This window comes from Rhinopithecus roxellana, chromosome 2, assembly GCF_007565055.1.
Source record: "Rhinopithecus roxellana isolate Shanxi Qingling chromosome 2, ASM756505v1, whole genome shotgun sequence".
NCBI classification, from domain to species: domain Eukaryota; kingdom Metazoa; phylum Chordata; class Mammalia; order Primates; family Cercopithecidae; genus Rhinopithecus; species Rhinopithecus roxellana.
The window spans coordinates 34,090,233-34,112,230 of NC_044550.1; the positions used below are offsets into that span (position 1 = coordinate 34,090,233).

General features: G+C 38.5%; 1 pseudogene; it reads left to right on the top strand.

The window, feature by feature from the left end:
• Positions 1-1,388: 1,388 nt before the first annotated feature.
• On the top strand, positions 1,389-9,531 carry LOC104659726 (annotated as a pseudogene).
• The last annotated feature ends 12,467 nt before the right edge of the window (positions 9,532-21,998 follow it).

A 21,998-nucleotide genomic window follows, 5' to 3' on the forward strand; every position in this document is an offset into this window, starting at 1 on the left:
TATAAAGTGGATACACAAATGAATTGTGTGAAGTAGCCTTAGAGGAAAATATTAAAACTTGTTCCCTCAGTTCTTATTTTAAACTTCTTAGATTAATAGTTGAAACCTTTCAGGTTTTCTTCACCTTTCTTCTCCAACCTATTACGTCCTTTCTCCCTAGTGAAGTTCTGCATTTTTATACAATGACAGTCAACATAAATGATATATGATTATAAATAAATTAAGTGATTCCATAAGCAGCACATGGAAATCATACCTACATACCATTGGACATTATGTTTGAAACAGATGGCTTTTTTAGGCCTGGTCTCCTCTGGGATAGTAGAGATAGTTGGATTAGAATTCTGGATGTTTAAAAAGCACACACATACAAATAGACTATGGCTTTAATGGAGGAAAGAGTACATGGGTTCTTTACTGTCTCACATGATGATTCTCCTGACCATGTGTCTTTTGTCAACAGGGATTACTTATATTTAAAAGGATTTTTAAGATGCAAGATTCATCAGCATGATGCAAGAAGATAAAATGCTTTCATGTTTCAATGGGTGAGTTTCATGTTTAACAAGCTGTTTTAAAAAGATACAATCGGGCTTGGTTTATTGCTTAATCAGTGAACTAAAATGAAAGTAGTAGAGAGTTCTGACTTGTGTCTTCCCTAGGATATCCCTATGACTAGAGTAAGCCATTTGTGTTACTGTAGAAAAAGATGTGTTGAGGCTTTTCCTCTGAGGAGGAATACCGAGAAACCAGGTCTACTAAGAAAAGATGGACAGTGGCAGCTGCTGAGAAGGGTGGGGCACCAAGAAGCTGTGAGGACCCAAAGTATTGAACGCAGAAATCAGCGCCAATAGCTTTTTTCCCCAAGAACCATTTTAGGATGAGTTACATGTTATATAAAACAATGACTGACAATAGTTAAAACTCCTAAATAAATCCTATTCTAAATAACTTATTCTTCAACAGTTCTGTTAGTATCAGTAATTGATATGCATCAATTTAGTAAAAATTATTTGTATTTTTATTTTGTAAATAGAAGTTATTTTAAAATTAAGAAATTTTATTATAATGTTTATATTAGTAAACATGCAGTGTGGTGCACTAGGGAAAAAATCACAAATACTTTGGAGTAACATTATCAGGACATGTGTAAAATGTAGGAAGAAAGGGAAGTACAGATGATAACATAAATAGATGGAGATAATTAACATTTCCCAAATAGGAGGACTGAGCCTACAAAGTGGTTAATTTCACCCAAAGCAATCTGTGCAATTAATATATTCTTGGTCAAAATGCCAATGGGATTTATGGGTTGTTTTTTAAGATTTAGTGATGTTTAAGATTCAATTTTAAAACTATTGAAAAGTCAGATTGATGAGGAATTAATAATGTTATCGAGTATTACAAAACGGTATAAAGTCATAATAACAAGTTAGTGTGGTTCTCTGAGAGAGGAAAAGACAAATAAGTAAATGAAACAAACAATGGTTCAGAAGTGTTCATGTGGGAGACGAACAATACAAACCAATGGAGAAACATAAACAATGATTTTGCAACCAAATATAAGCTAGGTGGAAAAAACTTTAGATATTCACTTCATATATTAGACAAAATTAAATTTTCAATGAATTAAACTGCTAATTCAAAAAATCAAAATACTTGTATAAAAAATATATAGACTAATATTTATCTCTCCATGAGAAATAATTCCAAGCTTAAAAGAGTAAAAGAAAAATAAAGGAAGATGCAACTTGGTTAACTACATAACAATAAAAGATATGCATATGGAAAAACATAATATGGAAAATCAAGAGTAACATAAAACTGAAGAAATATAAAAGGGTAAAAATTTTCTATAAATAATGAAGCATAGAAATGCAAAAAAAAAAAGAAGAATATCAATGAATAGTTTAAACTACCAATGGATTAGAAACTATCAGAAGAAGAAAAGTTAATTTCTTTATAAAATGCAAATATTATTGAGATATCATTCATTTAACTGTAAAGTTAGCAAAGATTTAAAAGTATAATACAGAGTATAAAATGAAAAAGATATTCTGTTCAGAATAAAATGGAAAAATTTGTGGGAGGAAACAGTTTGACAACTTGCTTCAAGAGTCTTAGAAATACCTTTATCTTCTCATCACCAATTTATTTCTAATAAGAAGAAAATAATCATATCTAAACAAAGATTTATGCACACAGATGTTTGGTGTAGCATTAGTTACACTAGTGAAAAAACAGATACAATATGTATGCCTATTAGTGAAATGCATAAATTGTTGTGTTATAAAGTAGAAAATTTGCTCTAATTATAACTAGAACCATAAACACACAAATAATTACATGTAAAGTGTTTACGACACAGTGAAGGGCCCTTGTGACTGGGCCTCATGCCAAACAACTTGTTACAAAAAAAGTTAGGGTCCCAGACCATGCCACAGCTTCACGAGACCTCTCCTCATCTGTGCATGGCTGGGTAGCCAACTCTGGAGCCCAGGCTGTTGCTTCCCAGTCTGGTAGTGAACCCCTTCCATAGTATGGTGAATGTAGTGTCCAACTCTGGAGCCCAGGCTGTTGCTTTCCAGTCTGGTAGTGAATCCCTTCCATAGTATGGTGAATGAGTGTCCAACTCTGGAGGCCAGGGTGTTGTTACTTCCGACTCTTGAGCCCAGACTGTTGTTTCCCAGTCTGGTGGTGAATCCTCCACAATCTGGTGAGTGTGGTGTCCAACTTGGGAGCCCAGGCTGTTGCTTCCCAGTCTGGTGGTGAATCCTCCATAGTCTGCTGAGTGTAAATATATACATATATATACATCTTTTCCTTCTCCCCTTTCCATTGCAATTTGCTTATTATATCAATCTGCCTATTATATCAATTTGCTTATCATATCATTTGCTTATTATATCTGCATTGCCATTTACATGGGATAAAGGTTGTTCACCCTTAAAGGTATTGTATGTGTGTCTTTTCTTCTTCCCTCATGCATTTCCTGCACAGAACAATTAGCAGCTGTGTGACCCTTGAAATAAACATAAAACGAGGTTAGAGGGTTGAGTTCTTTCTTTTACTATTAAGACAGAGTAAAGAAACACATAAATAATATCTGGAAATCAAGCCTCATATTGAATATAATATTTACACTGATTGGAACTTATATGAGTCATTATTAGTAGAGAATATTAATTGAATGTTTTTAAAGTGCTGTGGTCATTATTATTGACATGTACAGAGAAAATGTCCCACATATAGATTTTACCTACTTTTAAAAGAGAGTCTTTGATTCAATTGGTAAGTTATTTATAAATTTGGCAATGTAACAAAAAGATCCCGGGCATTATTTCAGCTCCCTTACAAAATACCTACAAATGCAACACAGTAACATTGTCAGTAGAAAATCATTAACGATAAAGGATTGTATCATGAATTTTCTTGCAAGTTCAAGATGATGTTGAATTGCACAAATCACTAATAAATCAGATTAGTCCACTAGGTTATCTGAATCCACAAGACTTCGATAGGGGCAAGCTACAGTTTTACATTTCTATTAAAACTGGTAGAAAAACTTAGTAAGCTTTTTATCTATTATATTTCAGTCAGTATCAAGTGCCAATAGCCATGATCACAGTTCTTTTTAATCTTATTTCTTAAAATTGCTACATTTCTTTGCTTTATCATAGTTTTCAACTTAATTACTGGCATCTTGGGTCTGTAAAGAAGCTTTGATAGAAAAGACACACCATTATTATTTTGTCCATTTGAAATGATTAAAGGGTGTCACTCCCTCAGTTGGAAATTTTACTCTAAGACATCTTAATCCATTCAGAGGTTCTAAACAATTTGAAAAGCTATGTACCTTAATTTGATTGTTGCCATGAGACTGAGATTTAATCAGCTCTTATGACTTAAAATTCTTCTCAGTTTTATAAGTTGGAGTTGAGAAAAACTTTCCTCTTTGATATTGAAAGACATGGAATTCATGTACTCTATTTCCATTGATTCCTATTTGTAAGCTAATTCTTTTCTGATCTTACTTCATATAATTCCCTATCAAATGCAGCCAACATCAACTAACATACACTACTAATGCTATTTTAACCACTTTTCTGAAAACAACAGGTTTATTAGGTAAATTATCTTATTTTCACATCTTTATCAAAAATAATTTTACCAAATATTTTGCAACTGATTAGCATTGATTACGATTCAGCATTCAAAATAGTCTTTTCACTCCCTCCCACCAGAAAACTAAACCTGTGTCACATAGTGTGACATTTCCCTTTGAATATCAATTTTTGTATCTGTCAGAATAGGCTAGGATACACTACAGTAACAAACAAAAATCTCATGGCTTATCACATAAACATACATTTCATGTCCAAAGTGAGTCTGCAATGGCTGTGTTCATCAGTCTCCCAAGGACTTGGAATGATAGAGATTTAATATTAACATATACTTTTTAAATTCCTGCAAAAAGGAGAAAGTAACATGGAAAGTCATGTATAAGTTTTTAGGTTTTTCACAAGGAACTGACACAAATCACTTGGCTAGAGCAAACATAATCATGCCTAATATCAATGGAGACAGGTAAGTGCAATCTTACTATGCACACAGGGGGAGAGCCAGAAATATCTGGTGACCTACACTAATGGCATTTGAAAACCGACAGAATTAAATAATTATTTCCTTCTTTTTCTTATTACTATAATTTTGCTAATGCAATATTTACAAATAATATGAATAGAAAAGAGGTGAAATGGCAAAAACAATATTGTATTCCTCAAAAAAGGCATGCACACCCAGTGTAAGATTCTCAAGTTATTAACTCAAGTTGTCAGACCAAATCACAAGTTGAAAACAATGAACAAAAAATGTAATCTCAAGATCTTTTAAAATTATTGATATGTCCCTACAGCCCTGTCTAAAGCATAATGATAGTCAATGATATGGAAGAATAAAATATATCAAATAATTTTCTAAACAAAGATGAGGTAGGATTATTTCTATATAATTCTTTCAAATACTTATCATTTAGAAAACCTTCAGCTAATATATTACTATTTACACAGCATTCAATCAGTAACTTAATTACAAATATATAGCCATATTCTTTACTGTTTCATAAATAAATACTGCACAGGGTAGTAATTGCTGGTATATATCTCTTATCTATTTCTGTTAAGATTATAATTCACATATAATGCAAAGTGTTCAACCAACTAATCTCAAATTTTTTAGGGCTCCTCACTGTGTCATCTTTATAGCTGTTAGTGGCAATAAATTATTTACTTACTTGAATGATTAGACTTAAAAGCAATGGGACATACCATGACTACATGCAGTAAACAAATACTTAAATTTATTTCATGAAATCTTGCAATCTTACAAACCCTGTTTGAAAATTTTCTTTAAATTCTGCAGAATTATAATAAAATAGCAGGATCTGTATATATTGAATATAAAAGACTATGGGTTAAAATGTTTTTTAGGCAAGGGAAAGGTTTCAAAGGATAGTGCTTAATTTTTCTCAAAAATAACAGAGATAAGACTGCTCTCAAGAAGGCCAACTAGATGCATCCAGGAGGAACATCTGCCACCAAGGGTCCAGGACATTAGGAAGACTGGCACACTCTAAGCACTGTCAGTGGACAGAGGAAAGACTACATAAGCTGGGCTGAAGGTGGAGGAAACTGGGAACCCTGCATGGGGCTACCATGTACTGGGACTTGCTTCTGGCCCCTGACAACCCCTGGGGAAGTGGTGAGTTGGGCAGGCAAGGAGCAACCCACCAGGCACCTCTGGAATTCTGGCAGCAGGAGATCCCATAACCCCCATGGACACCTGAGCTGGCAGGGAGAGCTGCTTAGAGAGATGGCAGAGACAGAATTCCAGCCAGTGCAGAGCCCAGAGGCCTTGGTGTGGGAGTGTCTGTAGTGAAGCCCAACAAGGGATGTCCATCCCCCTAGGCTCACCTTGCTCTCCTAGGAGACTCTAGCCCTAGGGAAACTGTTGGACCCGAACAGTGAAGGGCAATCTTGTCCATGAGATGACGCCAGTCTGACCTGAGTGCCCCACTGTCTACCAGTCTCTCCCAGGATCCCAGCCTAGATGCACCTGCTTGTAGTGCAGCCTTGGATGCTCAGCTGAGGTAACTCCCAGGTGCCTACATCACAGCTCCTACACTGATAAATCATGCCTGAGCATCAGGGAGCTCCAATAGAGCAGCCCCCACTACCATGCACCAAATTAACTGCTCCGTCCCACCACCACAGCCTCCGCCATGCTGGTTTGCCTGTGTGCACTTGTCCATGGCTTCCCACCACATCACTTTGCCAGTGAGTGTATGCAGGAAGACTTCACCTCCTCTACCCTGCCAGTGCACATGTGCATGTGCACCCCATCATGACACTGCTACCCAACATGAGCATACCCCATACACCCTGTCCAACATGGAGGAGCACAAGGAGACTAGTAGCCCCTCCCTACTACTCTGTGCTGTTACTGCCACTTGTGTATTTATATGCACATGGAGACCACCAGCATCACACCCCTGAGTACCTCACCCCCATGTTGACACAACCTCCAGTCAAAACCTATGCACAGAGACCAGCAGCCTCACCCCTCATCCTGCACAGCTGCTACTGCCCACATGAATGAGTAAATGGAGAGTGCCAGCTCCAGGCTGCCAACAACCCCCAAGCTGACCATCACCAGCACAAATATGCGCATGGATGCTGGCAGGCTCCTACCACCCAATGAAACACTTTGGTTGGCACCACCCATTGAGTGTTGTAACCAGAGGTCTAAAAACACCTCAGCCCCTCCAGTGCATCAGATTCCTAAACTTGAGGGGCCAGAGAACAAAGCAAGGGGTCTGATATTAGCCTCTCAGAGTTAGGGCACACAGTGCAGTAGTCCTGAGATGAGCCTTGGCTCCCTGAAATCTTCCAGAAATGAAGCCAGTTGACTAAACCCACCTTTATAGCATAATCAAACCCCCAAGGACACTAAGAAGATTAAAGAAAAGAAATTAATCCAAAAGACAGCAACTTCAAATATTGAAAGAACATTAGCCCATGAAGATGAAAAAGAATGAATGCAAGAACTCTGGCAACTCAAAAAGCCAGAGTGTCTTCTTACCTCCAAATGAAAGCACTAGTTCCTCAGCAATGGTTCTTAACCAGGCTGAAATGACAGAAATAGAATTTGGAATATGGATAGGAATGAAGATTACTGACATTCAGCAGAAAGTCAAAACCCAATTCAAGGAATCTAAAGGTTATTATAAAATGATACAGGAGCTGATGAAATGTCCATTATAGAAGGAACCAAAGTGATCTGATAAAGCTGAAAAGCACAATACAAGAATTTCACAATGTATTCACAAGTATTAATAGCAGAATAGGCTAAGCTAAGCAAAGAATCTCAGAGCATGAAAACCTGCTCTACAAAATAACTCAATCAGACAAAAATTTTTTAAAAAGTAAAGAAGAGTGAATAGGCAATCTACAGAATAAGAGAAAATTTTTGCAATATATCCATCTGAGAAAGGGCTAATATCCAGAATCTACAAGGAACTCAAACAAATTTACAAGGAAAACACAAACAACCCCATCAAAAAGTGGGCAGAGGATCTGAACAGACAATTCTCAAAAGAAGACATTTATGCAGCCAACAAACATGTGAAAAAAAGCTCATCATCACTGGTCATTAGAGAAATGCAAATCAAAACCACAATGAGATATCATCTCATACCAGTTAGAATGGTGATCATTAAAAAGTCTGGAAATAACAGATATTGACAAGGATGTGGAGAAATAGGAATGCTTTCACACTGTTGATGGGAGTGTAAATTAGTTCAACCATTGTGGAAGACAGTGTGGCAATTCCTCAAGGATCTGGAGCCAGAAATATCATTTGACTCAGCAATCCCATTACTGGATATATACCCAAAGGATTATAAATCACTCTACTATAAAGATACATGCACATGTATGTTTATTGCAGCACCATTTACAATAGCAAAAACTTGAAACCAACCCAAATGCTCATCAATGATAGACTGGATAAAGAAAATGTGGCACATACACACCATGGAATACTATGCAGCCATAAAAAAGAATGAGTTCATGTCCTTTGCAGGGACATGGATAAAGCTGGAAACCATCATCCTCAGCAAACTAACACAGAAACAGAAAACCAAACACCTCATATTCTCACTCATAAGTGGGAGGTGAACAATGAAAACACACAGACACAGGGAGGGAAACATTACACACTACAGCTTGTTGGCAGGTGGAGGGAAAGGGGAGGGACAGCATTAGGACAAATACCAAAGAAGACATACAAATGGCCAAAAAGTACATTTAAAAAAATGTTCAACATCACTAATTATCAGGAAAATGCAAATCAAAATCACAATAGATCACCACTTCACACCTGTTAGGATAACTGATCAAAAAGTCAAAAGATAACAAGTGTTGGCAAGGATGTGGATAAAAGGAAACCCTATACCTTGTTGGCTGGAATAAAAGTTGGTACAGGCTTTATGAAAAATATTTTGGATATTATGAAAAAATAAAAAATAGAACTACCACATGATCTAGCAATCTCACTTCTGGGTATTTATCCAAAAGAGATGAAATCAGGATCTCACAAAGATATTCACACACCTATGTTTATTGTAGCACCATTTACAATAGCTAAGATGTAGAAACAAACTTGTTATAGAATACTAGTCAACTTTAAAAAAAAAGGAAGGAGGCTGCACCACTAGAAAGATGGCGGAGCAAGAGCAAAGAAAAATCTCTTTGGTTCCAGAAAATCTGCTGAAAAGGAGGAAGGCTTATCAAGCCCTCAAAGCCACCCAGGCAAAGCGGGCACTTTTGGCAAAGAAGGAGCAGAGGAAAGGAAAAGGGCTCAGGTTTAAGCGACTAGAATCATTCCTACATGATTCCTGGCGGCAGAAACGTGACAAGGTGCGTCTCAGACGACTAGAAGTGAAACCTCATGCCTTGGAATTGCCAGACAAACATTCCTTGGCCTTTGTTGTACGCATCGAAAGGATTGATGGCGTGAGTTTACTGGTGCAGAGAACCATTGCAAGACTTCGCCTAAAGAAAATTTTTAGTGGTGTCTTTGTAAAAGTCACCCCCAGAACCTAAAAATGCTGTGTATAGTGGAACCTTATGTGACCTGGGGATTTCCAAATCTGAAGTCTGTCCGAGAACTCATTTTGAAACGTGGACAAGCCAAGGTCAAGAATAAGACCATCCCTCTGACAGACAACACAGTGATTGAGGAGCACCTGGGGAAGTTTGGCGTCATTTGCTTGGAAGACCTCATTCATGAAATTGCCTTCCCAGGGAAGCATTTCCAAGAGATCTCATGGTTCTTGCGCCCTTTCCACCTCTCAGTGGCCCGACATGCTACCAAAAATAGAGTGGGCTTCCTCAAGGAGATGGGCACACCTGGCTATCGGGGTGAACGCATCAATCAGCTTATCCGCCAGCTGAACTAGACCCAGGTGTCAAACTGTGGTAAATTTTTATCAATGAAGTGGAAGCATGTGTTTGATTGTTTTGGGAATTTTTATCAAGTATCTTCAGAGAAGATTATTTCCTGCTTTATCTTCAAAAACTGGAAAGGAAGGATCAAAGAAAAGACAGTAGCTGGCCGGGCGTGATGGCTCACGCCTGTAATCCCAACACTTTGGGAGGCTGAGGCAGGTGGATCACCTGAGGCTGAGGGTTCGAGACCAGCCTGACCAACACGGAGAAATGCTGTCTCTAGTAAAAATACAAAAATTAGCCAGGCATAGTGGCATATTCCTGTAATCTCAGCTACTCGGGAGGCTGAGGCAGGAGACTTGCCAGGCGGAGGTTACAGTGAGCCGAGATCACGCCCTTGCACTCTAGCCTGGGCAACAAGCGAAACTCCGTCTCAAAGAAAAGAAAAGACAATAGCTTATGTTCATGGCAAGCATCTCTCATCACACTCCAGTTCCAAAGAAAAATTCCAGTGTTTTCTACATTGAGTACTGCATCGTCTGAAATCAGCACATTCCGTGGAGGAAGGAGTCCTGCTTTGTTGCATCTATCTTAGGGTTTAATGTCGGTAAATGAGTCACTCTAGCATTTGTACAAGGCTCCCTAAGACTTCTGCAGCAGTTGACCAAGCCCAAGGACATAATTGAATCTGGAGAGTCCTAGGGCCTTGTTTTGAAAAAGACTTGAAAAACACATAGGAAGAAAGGCATACAAATAAATGTTCACTTGTCTGCTGTGAAAAAAAAAAAAAAAGGAAGGAAATTCTGTAATATGTGACAGCATGGATGAATCTTGAGGACATTATGCTAAGTGAAATAAGCCAGTCATAGAACAATACTGAATGATTGCAGTGATATGAGATATGCAGAATAGTCAAATTCATAAAATCAAAGAGCAGAACGGTAGTTTCCAGGGTGGAAATCAAAAGTTACTAATGAACATAGTTAGTCAAGCAAGATGAATAAGCTCTAGAGATCTGCTGTAACATATTGCACCCATAGTCAACAATAATGTATTAGACACTTAAAAACTTGTTAAGATGGTAGAGCCCATATTAAGTATTCTAACCACAACAAAATGAAATAAAATAGAAAGGAATCAAGTACTGGTATACACAACAACATGAATATGTCTCCAAAGTATTAAGCTAAGTGAAAAAAAAAAGGCAGGCACAAAGACTCCATACTATATAATTCCATTCACATGAATTTCTAGAAAAAGCAAATCTGCAGTGACATAAAGCATATAGGTGGTTGCCAGGGGCAGGATGTGGGGAGAGGTCACTGACTGCAAAGAAACAGAGTGTTAAAACTAAGGGTGGTAAAACTAGCCTATTATGATTGTGGTGGAGGTTACATAACTGTACGAATTTATCAAAACTAGTTAAATTGTACTTTTTGAATTGGCAAATTTCACTGTGTACAAATAAAACTCTAATAGAAAAAATGGCAGATATAAAAAGGAAAGGGAGAATTCACATTTTTTCTTTTTTTTTTTTTTAATTATACTTTAAGTTCTAGGGTATATGTGCATAACGTGCAGGTTTGTTACATATGTATACTTGTGCCATGTTGGTGTGCTGCACCCATCAACTCATCAGCACCCATCAATTCATCATTTATATCAGGTATAACTCCCAGTGCAATCCCTCCACCCCCCCATGATAGGCCCCGGTGTGTGATGTTCCCCTTTCTGAGACCAAGTGATCTCATTGTTCAGTTCCCACCTATGAGTGAGAACATGCAGTGTTTGGTTTTCTGTTCTTGTGATAGTTTGCTAAGAATGATGGTTTCCAGCTGCATCCATGTCCCTACAAAGGACACAAACTCATCCTTTTTTATGGCTGCATAGTATTCCATGGTGTACATGTGCCACACTTCCTTAATCCAGTCTGTCACAGATGGACATTTGGGTTGATTCCAAGTCTTTGCTATTGTGAATAGTGCCACAATAAACATATGTGTGCATGTGTCTTTATAGCAGCATGATTTATAATCCTTTGGGTATATACCCAGTAGTGGGATGGCTGGGTCATATGGTACATCTAGTTCTAGATCCTTGCGGAATTGCCGTACTGTTTTCCATAATGGTTGAACTAGTTTACATTCCCACCAACAGTGTAAAAGTGTTCCTATTTCTCCACATCCTCTCCAACACCTGTTGTTTCCTGACTTTTTAATGATTGCCATTCTAACTGGTGTGAGATGGTATCTCATTGTGGTTTGATTTGCATTTCTCTGATGGCCAGTGATGCTGAGCATTTTTTCATGTGTCTGCTGGCTGTATGAATGTCTTCTTTTGAGAAATGTCTGTTCATATCCTTTGCCCACTTTTTGATGGGGTTGTTTGTTTTTTTCTTGTATATTTGTTTGAGTTCTTTGTAGATTCTGGATATTAGCCCTTTGTCAGATGAGTAGATTGCAAAAATGTTCTCCCATTCTGTAGGTTGCCTGTTCACTCTGATGGTAGTTTCTTTTGCTGTGCAGAAGCTCTTTAGTTTAATTAGATCCCATTTGTCAATTTTGGCTTTTGCTGCCGTTGCTTTTGGTGTTTTAGACATGAAGTCCTTGCCCACGCCTATGTCCTGAATGGTACTACCTAGGTTTTCTTCTAGGGTTTTTATGGTATTAGGTCTAACATTAAAGTCTCTAATCCATCTTGAATTAATCTTCGTATAAGGAGTAAGGAAAGGATCCAGTTTCAGCTTTCTACTTATGGCTAGCCAATATTCCCAGCACCATTTATTAAATAGGGAATCCTTTCCCCATTTCTTGTTTCTCTCAGGTTTGTCAAAGATCAGATGGCTGTAGATGTGTGGTATTATTTCTGAGGACTCTGTTCTGTTCCATTGGTCTATATCTCTGTTTTGGTACCAGTACCATGCTGTTTTGGTTACTGTAGCCTTGTAGTATAGTTTGAAGTCAGGTAGCGTGACACCTCCAGCTTTGTCCTTTTGACTTAGGATTGTCTTGGCAATGCAGGCTCTTTTTTGGTTCCATATGAACTTTAAAGCAGTTTTTTCCAATTCTGTGAAGAAACTCATTGGTAGCTTGATGGGGATGGCATTGAATCTATAAATAACCTTGGGCAGTATGGCCATTTTCATGATATTGATTCTTCCTATCCATGAGTATGGTATGTTCTTCCATTTGTTAGTGTCCTCTTTGATTTCACTGAGCAGTGGTTTGTAGTTCTCCTTGAAGAGGTCCTTTACATCCCTTGTAAGTTGGATTCCTAGGTATTTTATTCTCTTTGAAGCAATTGTGAATGGAAGTTCATTCCTGATTTGGCTCTCTGCTTGTCTGTTACTGGTGTATAAGAATGCTTGTGATTTTTGCACATTAATTTTGTATCCTGAGACTTTGCTGAAGTTGCTTATCAGCTTAAGGAGATTTTGGGCTGAGACAATGGGGTTTTCTAAATATACAATCATGTCATCTGCAAACAGGGACAATTTGACTTCTTCTTTTCCTAACTGAATACCCTTGATTTCTTTCTCTTGCCTGATTGCCCTAGCCAGAACTTCCAACACTATGTTGAATAGGAGTGGTGAGAGAGGGCATCCCTGTCTTGTGCCAGTTTTCAAAGGGAATTTTTCCAGTTTTTGCCCATTCAGTATGATATTGGCTGTGGGTTTGTCATAAATAGCTCTTATCATTTTGAGGTACGTTCCATGAATACCGAATTTATTGAGCGTTTTTAGCATGAAGGGCTGTTGAATTTTGTCAAAAGCCTTTTCTGCATCTATTGAGATAATCATGTGGTTCTTGTCTTTGGTTCTGTTTATATGCTGGATTACGTTGATTGATTTGCGAATGTTGAACCAGCCTTGCATCCCGGGGATGAAGCCCACTTGATCATGGTGGATAAGCTTTTGGATGTGCTGCTGAATCCAGTTTGCCAGTATTTTATTGAGGATTTTTGCATCGATGCTCATCAGGGATATTGGTCTAAAATTCTCTTTTTTTGTTGTGTCTCTGCCAGGCTTTGGTATCAGGATGATGTTGGCCTCATAAAATGAGTTAGGGAGGATTCCCTCTTTGTCTATTGATTGAAATAGTTTCAGAAGGAATGGTACCAGCTCCTCCTTGTACCTCTGGTAGAATTCAGCTGTGAATCCATCTGGTCCTGGACTTTTTTTGGTGGGTAGGCGATTAATTATTGCCTCAATTTCAGCACCTGCTATTGGTCTATTCAGGGATTCGACTTCTTCCTGGTTTAGTCTTGGAAGAGTGTAAGTGTCCAGGAAACTATCCATTTCTTCTAGATTTTCTAGTTGATTTGCGTACAGATGTTTATAGTATTCTCTGATGGTAGTTTGTATTTCTGTGGGGTCGGTGGTGGTATCCCCTTTATCATTTTTTATTGCGTCTATTTGATTCCTCTCTCTTTTCTTCTTTATTAGTCTTGCTAGCGGTCTGTCAATTTTGTTGATCTTTTCAAAAAACCAACTCCTGGATTCATTGATTTTTTGGAGGGTTTTTTGTGTCTCTATCTCCTTCAGTTCTGCTCTGATCTTAGTTATTTCTTGCCTTCTGCTAGCTTTTGAATGTGTTTGCTCTGGCCTCTCTAGTTCTTTTAATTGTGATGTTAGAGTGTCAATTTTAGATCTTTCCTGCTTTCTCTTGTGGGCATTCAGTGCTATGAATTTCCCTCTACACACTGCTTTAAATGTGTCCCAGAGATTCTGGTATGTTGTATCTTTGTTCTCATTGGTTTCAAAGAGCATCTTTATTTCTGCTTTCATTTCGTTATGTACCCAGTAGTCATTCAGGAGCAGGTTGTTCAGTTTCCATGTAGTTGAGTGGTTTTGATTGAGTTTCTTAGTCCTGAGTTCTAGTTTGATTGCACTGTGGTCTGTGAGACAGTTTGTTATAATTTCTATTCTTTTACATTTGCTGAGGAGTGCTTTACTTCCAATTATGTGGTCAATTTTGGAATAATGGCGATGTGGTGCTGAGAAGACTGTATATTCTGTTGATTTGGGGTGGAGAGTTCTATAGATGTCTATTAGGTCTGCTTGGTGCAGAGATGAGTTCAATTCCTGGATATCCTTGTTAACTTTCTGTCTCGTTGATCTGTCTAATGTTGACAGTGGAGTGTTGAAGTCTACCGTTATTATTGTATGGGAGTCTAAGTCTCTTTGTAAGTCTCTAAGGACTTGCTTTATGATTCTGGGTGCTCCTGTATTGGGTGCATATATATTTAGGATAGTTAGCTCTTCCTGTTGAATTGATCCCTTTACCATTATGTAATGGCCTTCTTTGTCTCTTTTGATCTTTGATGGTTTAAAGTCTGTTTTATCAGAGACTAGGATTGCAACCCCTGCTTTTTTTTGTTCTCCATTTGCTTGGTAGATCTTCCTCCATCCCTTTGTTTTGAGCCTATGTATGTCTCTGCATGTGAGATGGGTCTCCTGAATACAGCAGACTGATGGGTCTTGACTCTTTATCCAGTTTGCCAGTCTGTGTCTTTTAATTGGAGCATTTAGTCCATTTACATTTAAGGTTAATATTGTTATGTGTGAACTTGATCCTGCCATTATGATATTAACTGGTTATTTTGCTCGTTAGTTGATGCAGTTTCTTCCTAGCCTCAATGGTCTTTACATTTTGGCATGTTTTTGCAATGGCTGGTACCGGTTGTTCCTTTCCATGTTTAGGGCTTCCTTCAGGGTCTCTTGTAAGGCAGGCCTGGTGGTGACAACATCTCTAAGCATTTCTCATCTGTAAAGGATTTTATTTCTCCTTCACTTATGAAACTTAGTTTGGCTGGATATGAAATTCTGGGTTTAAAATTCTTTTCTTTGAGAATGTTGAATATTGGTCCCCACTCTCTTCTGGCTTATAGAGTTTCTGCCGAGAGATCTGCTGTTAGTCTGATGGGCTTCCCTTTGTGGGTAACCCGACCTTTCTCTCTGGCTGCCCTTAAGATTTTTTCCTTCACTTCAACTTTGGTGAATCTGGCAATTCTGTGTCTTGGAGTTGCTCTTCTCGAGGAGTATCTTTGTGGCGTTCTCTGTATTTCCTGAATTTGAATGTTGGCCTGCCCTACTAGGTTGGGGAAGTTCTCCTGGATGATATCCTGAAGAGTGTTTTCCAACTTGGTTCCATTTTCCCCCTCACTTTCAGGCACCCTAATCAGACGTAGATTTGGTCTTTTTACATAATCCCATACTTCTTGCAGGCTTTGTTCATTTCTTTTTCTTCTTTTTTCTTTTGGTTTCTCTTCTCGCTTCATTTCATTCATTTGATCCTCAATCGCTGATACTCTTTCTTCCAGTTGATCGAGTTGGTTACTGAAGCTTGTGCATTTGTCACGTATTTCTTGTGTCATGGTTTCCATCTCTGTCAGTTCGTTTATGACCTTCTCTGCATTAATTAGTCTAGCTGTCAATTCTTCCACTCTTTTTTCAAGATTTTTAGTTTCTTTGCACTAGGTATGTAATTCCTCCTTTAGCTCTGAGAAGTTTGATGGACTGAAGCCTTCTTCTCTCATCTCATCAAAGTCATTCTCTGACCAGCTTTGATCCGTTGCTGGCAATGGGCTGCACTCCTTTGCAGGGGGAGATGCGCTCTTATTTTTTGAATTTCCAGCTTTTCTGCCCTGCTTTTTTCCCATCTTTGTGGTTTTATCTGCCTCTGGTCTTTGATGATGGTGACGTACTGATGGGGTATTGGTATAGGTGTCCTTCCTGTTTGATAGTTTTCCTTCTAACAGTCAGGACCCTCAGGTATAGGTCTGTTGGAGATTGCTTGAGGTCCACTCCAGACCCTGTTTGCCTGGGTATCAACAGCAGAGGTTGCCGAAGATAGAATATTGCTGAACAGTGAGCGTACCTGTCTGATTCTTACTTTGGAAGCTTCCTCTCGGGGTGTACTCCACCCTGTGAGGTGTGGGGTGTCAGACTGCCCCTAGTGGGGGATGTCTCCCAGCTAGGCTACTCAGGGGTCAGGGACCCACCTGAGCAGGCAGTCTGTCCGTTCTCAGATCTCAACCTCCGTGTTGGGAGATCCACTGCTCTCTTCAAAGCTGTCAGAGTCGTTCGCGTCTGCACAGGCCTCTGCTGCTTCCCCTGTTTTTGTTTAGCTGTGCCCTGTCCCCAGAGGTGGAGTCTACAGAGACAGGCAGGTTTCCTTGAGCTGCTGTGAGCTCCACCCAGTTCGAGCTTCCCAGCGGCTTTGTTTACCTACTTAAGCCTCAGCAATGGAGGGCGCCCCTCCCCCAGCCTCGCTGCTGCCTTGCAGTTATATCACCGCAGACTGCTGTGTTAGCAATGAGGGAGGCTCCGTGGCTGTGGGACCCTCCCGGCCAGGTGTGGGATATATTCTCCTGGTGTGCCCGTTGCTTAAAGCGCAGTATTGGGGTGGGAGTTACTCGATTTTCCAGGTGTTGTGTGTCTCAGTTCCCCTGGCTAGGAAAAGGGATTCCCTTCCCCCTTGCGCTTCCCAGGTGAGGCGATGCCTCGCCCTGCTTCAGCTCTCACTGGTCAGGCTGCAGCAGCTGACCAGCACTGTTTGTCCGGCACTCCCTAGTGAGATGACCCCAGTACCTCAGTTGAAAATGCAGAAATCACCAGTCTTCTGTGTCGCTCGCACTGGGAGTTGGAGCCTGGAGCTGTTCCTATTCGGCCATCTTGCTCCCAGAATTCACAATTTTTCAAATGCAACAAAAGTTAATAACAGGCTAAATAAATTAAATTAAATATCGAAGACCAAAATGTGGTCACATGTGAAGACTTAGATTCAATGGTTGAGTCAGTCCATCTAGCAAAGATCTAGGTCTATTTCCTGTTAAACAATAATAGAAAAAAGGAAATCAAAGGGTATAGAATGAGTTTTCTATTCCCCTTCCTTAATCGGAGCCAAAACTTTGGTAGGTATGTTCACCAGGGCTGGGATTGAGGCACGGTGTGGTGGAGCCAGGCCAGGGATTCTCTTTCATGTTTATAGTGACAGGGATAAAGTCAGAATTAAACTTTTGGACAAGAATTCATCGGTTTTATACACTGCATTGAACCAGGGTCTGGGACAGAGAGGTCTTGGCCATGAACTTCCAAAGCATTTTACAGAGACTCATCAGGGAGGGGTAGGATATGACACCCCAGCTGGGGATTTTCCTGGCATATTTAGTTAGGAACTTTACCAGTGTAGTGTATTATCTGGGGCTAGAGCTAAGGAGGAATCCCATGTGGCTGAGGCCCATAGTGTGTGTCAGGGCTTACATGTTTCCAGACTGGTTACATACAGGAGATTAAGCAAATAAGTAAATATATTATGATGGATAAGAGCCAGATTTCTCACTGTTGGAGAAGGGATTTATAAGTATGAAAAGAGAAAAGGCTAAATATGTTATGTTAGATTGGAATTGGAAGTATTAGTTCAAACTCAAGTTGTTTTTTAAAAAAACAGACGTATGATAGACATACATAGATGACAGATAGATGTTTGTATGCATGCATGTATGTATGTAAGATAAATAGACATATATTTCCTGGGTTAATTTTCTGAGAGAGCCTAAAAGTAATAATGCAGTAATGCACCACAACAATGAACACACCCAGTGCACAGATCGTGGTTTATGAATACTGCTCCCCAATAAAAAGAACTAGGCTCCTTGAAGAATTGGTTGACTCAAGGCTTGGGCAGAAAATGTCTAAGATGATCCTGGAACATGTCGGCTTCTCAGAAAATAAAGAAGTGCTAGAAAGAGGAAGAGGTCATGTCAAGAAGACATGGGAGTATCTTTGAAGAAACTTCCACTGGTCAAAACATGAGACAATTAGAGCATCAAAATAAATAATAATCATAAAATATAAGTCAGTGAATAAAATCAATATCCTTGAGTTCATATTGATATAAATAGATAATTATTAAATAAATAAATGGGAGAGATAGGAAAGGCCTTCCTTACAGTCAATTATCAACAAATAAATGTAGAAGGAACAACAGTATAAGAAAATAACTATTTGGCAACTATGAAAAAAATTGTATCAGAAAAGCATCATCAATGGATGTTAACACTAACAGGTGACAGTCTAATGAGAAATAAAATACTAACATAGTTTCAAAACTCTCCCCATAAATACTTAATAATTATTTTTTAATAAGTACGAAATACTTGAACAGTGGAGAAGCCTGGCAGACAACACTTTAATCAAGTGATCCAAGTGTAGCTACCAAACAGGGGAAAATTTGTCAGAGGGTACCTATTGTTACACACAGAAAATGATACAACATTATTTCTGTTGCATTCCTGCCAAATATGCATAACCTAAATTTAGTTATGTGGAAACCTCAGACCATCCCCAACTGAGGGACATTCCACAAAGCCACTGGCTCATATTCTTCAAAATTATCAAGATCATGAAAGACGAGAGAAGACTGAGAAATTTTCCAGACTGAAGGACATTTAAGAGACATGACATTTAATACAGCAAATGATTCTCTGTTGAATCCTGGACCTTTAAAAGATATAATTGGAATAAAAGGTAGAATTTGAATGGAGACTGTGGATTTCATGGTGGATCTATCAGTGCTAATACCTGGATTTTGATGGTTGTACTGTTGTTATATAGGACAATGTCCTTGTTTTAAGGAAATACACACTGAAATATTAAGCTTCAGTATCTGCAATAATTTCAAATGGTTTAAAAAGTAAATAAGAGTATATTCATACAATAGAGAAAGAATGAAGCAAATATGATAAAACATTAATATTGGAGAAGCTGGGTAAAGAGTATGTGGGAATTAGTTGTGTTATTCTTGTAACTTTTCTATAAGTATAAAATCATTCTCAAATACAATATTTTTAAAAGTGCAGTTTGTGTTGAATGTATTGGAAAATGTTTTTTAAAAGCTTACTAGCCAAACAAATGAAGAGACAATAAAAAAGAATAGAAGTTTCAAGTAAAATTACCATGGTTACCAGAATGGTTTTTATTCTTCAGATTTTTTGGCATCAGAAACACATATTCATGTGTGCAAAACTGAAGGATGCAAATTATTACAGAGCATAAAGTGAGGAACACTGAGCTAAAAACTAGGAGTCCCAAGGCTTAAATCTCAGATCTCCAGCAGAATGGCCTCAGGACTGTCATTTAACTTTCCTGAACCTCAAGATAACTTAGCTATTGAGTTATTAAATCATTAAGTCCCTTTAATTTATAAAACTCCAGGATTCAAATTTTCCCAAGTAATAGTTTAAATCAAATTACCATGACCTTAAATATTGACTAAGTATTTAGCTATTACAAATCAATAATCAAAGGCTGTTGGGATTTGATGATTTTAGGATGATCGTAAAGTTTATTTGACAACGTGGCAAAGAATCTGTCTCATTTCTCAGTTGAATTCCAACGATTTCCTGAATCAGGTCTCTGAAGAAGTGATTAACGAACTGGTCACATTTTTCTTCTTAACCCTTTGATGTACCCTGTGCTCACTTAGCATAGCTGATTAGAAGATCATACTAACAAGCTCATGGAGTCATCATTCAAACGACAGTAAACTCCCACCCTTGCCAACCATCTGACATATGCTTGTCATTGGTAACAAGGTCAATTGAATGATTGTATGCGGATATATCACTGCAAATTCATCACCAATAGGAAAATAATTCACAAAGCACATCCAATTCACAATGGGCTAGCAACACCATTTTGCTGTACGAACACAGGATATCAAATTAGGTTTCTGGTGCTCTCAGCATATGCTATTAATCTCAAAATCCTCCTCTTAGATTTGAGACTCTGCTAAAATTTTACATCCCTACAAGTATCACTGTGCCCTTCGGTGATTAATATCTCCTTACTTTTGTGACTCTTTTGAGAAGAATTGGGAAGCAGAAAACCTAAAACATATATATTTCTAGTTCTGCAAAATTTGTACACCTAGAAGAAGGCACTCACCTTTTCAATTGTCCCCAAGTGATTGCATCAACAATACGATACACACGAAGATGCTGATGTGAAGTGAATACCACTCTAATGGATCACGATAGTAATATTATCATCAGGTTTTTATTCATATAGTAATTTACACAAAGCTAAATTTTTAAATAAGATGTTGATGTATTCAAATAAATATTTTAAAACTTATTAGCCCAGGGAATAATGAAGAAACAAACATTTAGTATGGCATTCTCTCTGAAGCTTCAAATAGTGATGTCTTATAACTGCTGTCTTCTAAATGTGACCTTTCATGTGAGATAACATTGGGAATCAGAATATAATATATTTACAACAAAGCAGTTTCATAATACCCTAAATAATATGGCAATGGGAGATCTAAAGCACAAACCTTTGCACAGAAGAAATGCACTTCTAAAAGAAGTAAGGCTCTGGAAACAGGTAGAACCCTCAGATGAACAGAGGATGGCTCTGCGATTGGTTATGTGAGATATAGTTCGAGTGTGTTCTAGCTCTCACTCCCACTATGCCAGAAAAAAAGCAAAGATATGAGTATATAAGAAAGATCTTATTCTGCCTGAATATTACATTAACCTATGAGCACTACTGCTCCCTTGGTCAGCTTTTTCAGAGCCTGCTGGCACTGCAGCACTGCTGACCTAGTAGGTCTGATTATGAATGATCAATGTGCCTATTTGCAATAAAACTCTTTGCACAGATCTGGACCCTCAGCCCTTATTCACTCATGCAGATAATAACAGCAGTTCAAGGCACTTGCCCATAACTCCAAGCTTCATTAAACAAGGGGAATGTCACCAAAAGTCCCTTTAACTGTCTTTATGCTGCTAGGCAGGGAAAAATTGGAAATTCTGAGGAAGTGGAATTTACAGTGTTAATAAAATAAGGATTTGTATATCCTTGTGCCCTATTTTGCACATCTTTCGTGAGCTTCTTGTGTTAAAATTCACCATTTCAGTGGTGAAAAGAGTGAGAAATGTGAACAAAGGATATTGTATGCCTGAGGTCAGATTCTGCTTCAGAGAAAATATTTCAATGGAATTTTTCAAGTCTGTGACAGGGAATGGAGTGTTGCCACTCCTCCTCATTCATTATAGACACAACTAGTGTCAGGCTGGTGTCTCAAAGGGCTGGAGGTTGGAAAGAATGGTGGCGGAGGCACCAGAAGAGTTCTATGCAAACTTGAAAATAGGGTCCCTCTGTGGTGCATCGAGGCATGAAGTCTGCCTAGTCTCCAGTCTTTAAAGGGTGTGAATATTTGGTTACTCATTTTCTCAGGCAAAACATGTTAACAAGTCATTGGTGTTTGAGGAAAATGGGAGTTGCAGAAGATCTAATGAAGGATAGTCCACTTAAAACACAGTGCCCCATGCACCACCTGCTTAGGGTCCTCACATAGATGCAGCACTTCACTCCATATCCCTGGTATCACTCCTATATTAACCTACAATGCATAAGTTTTCCTAACTAATTAGAACAACCATTCACTTTCTTTTATAATTCTCTTTCTTAAAATTAGACGT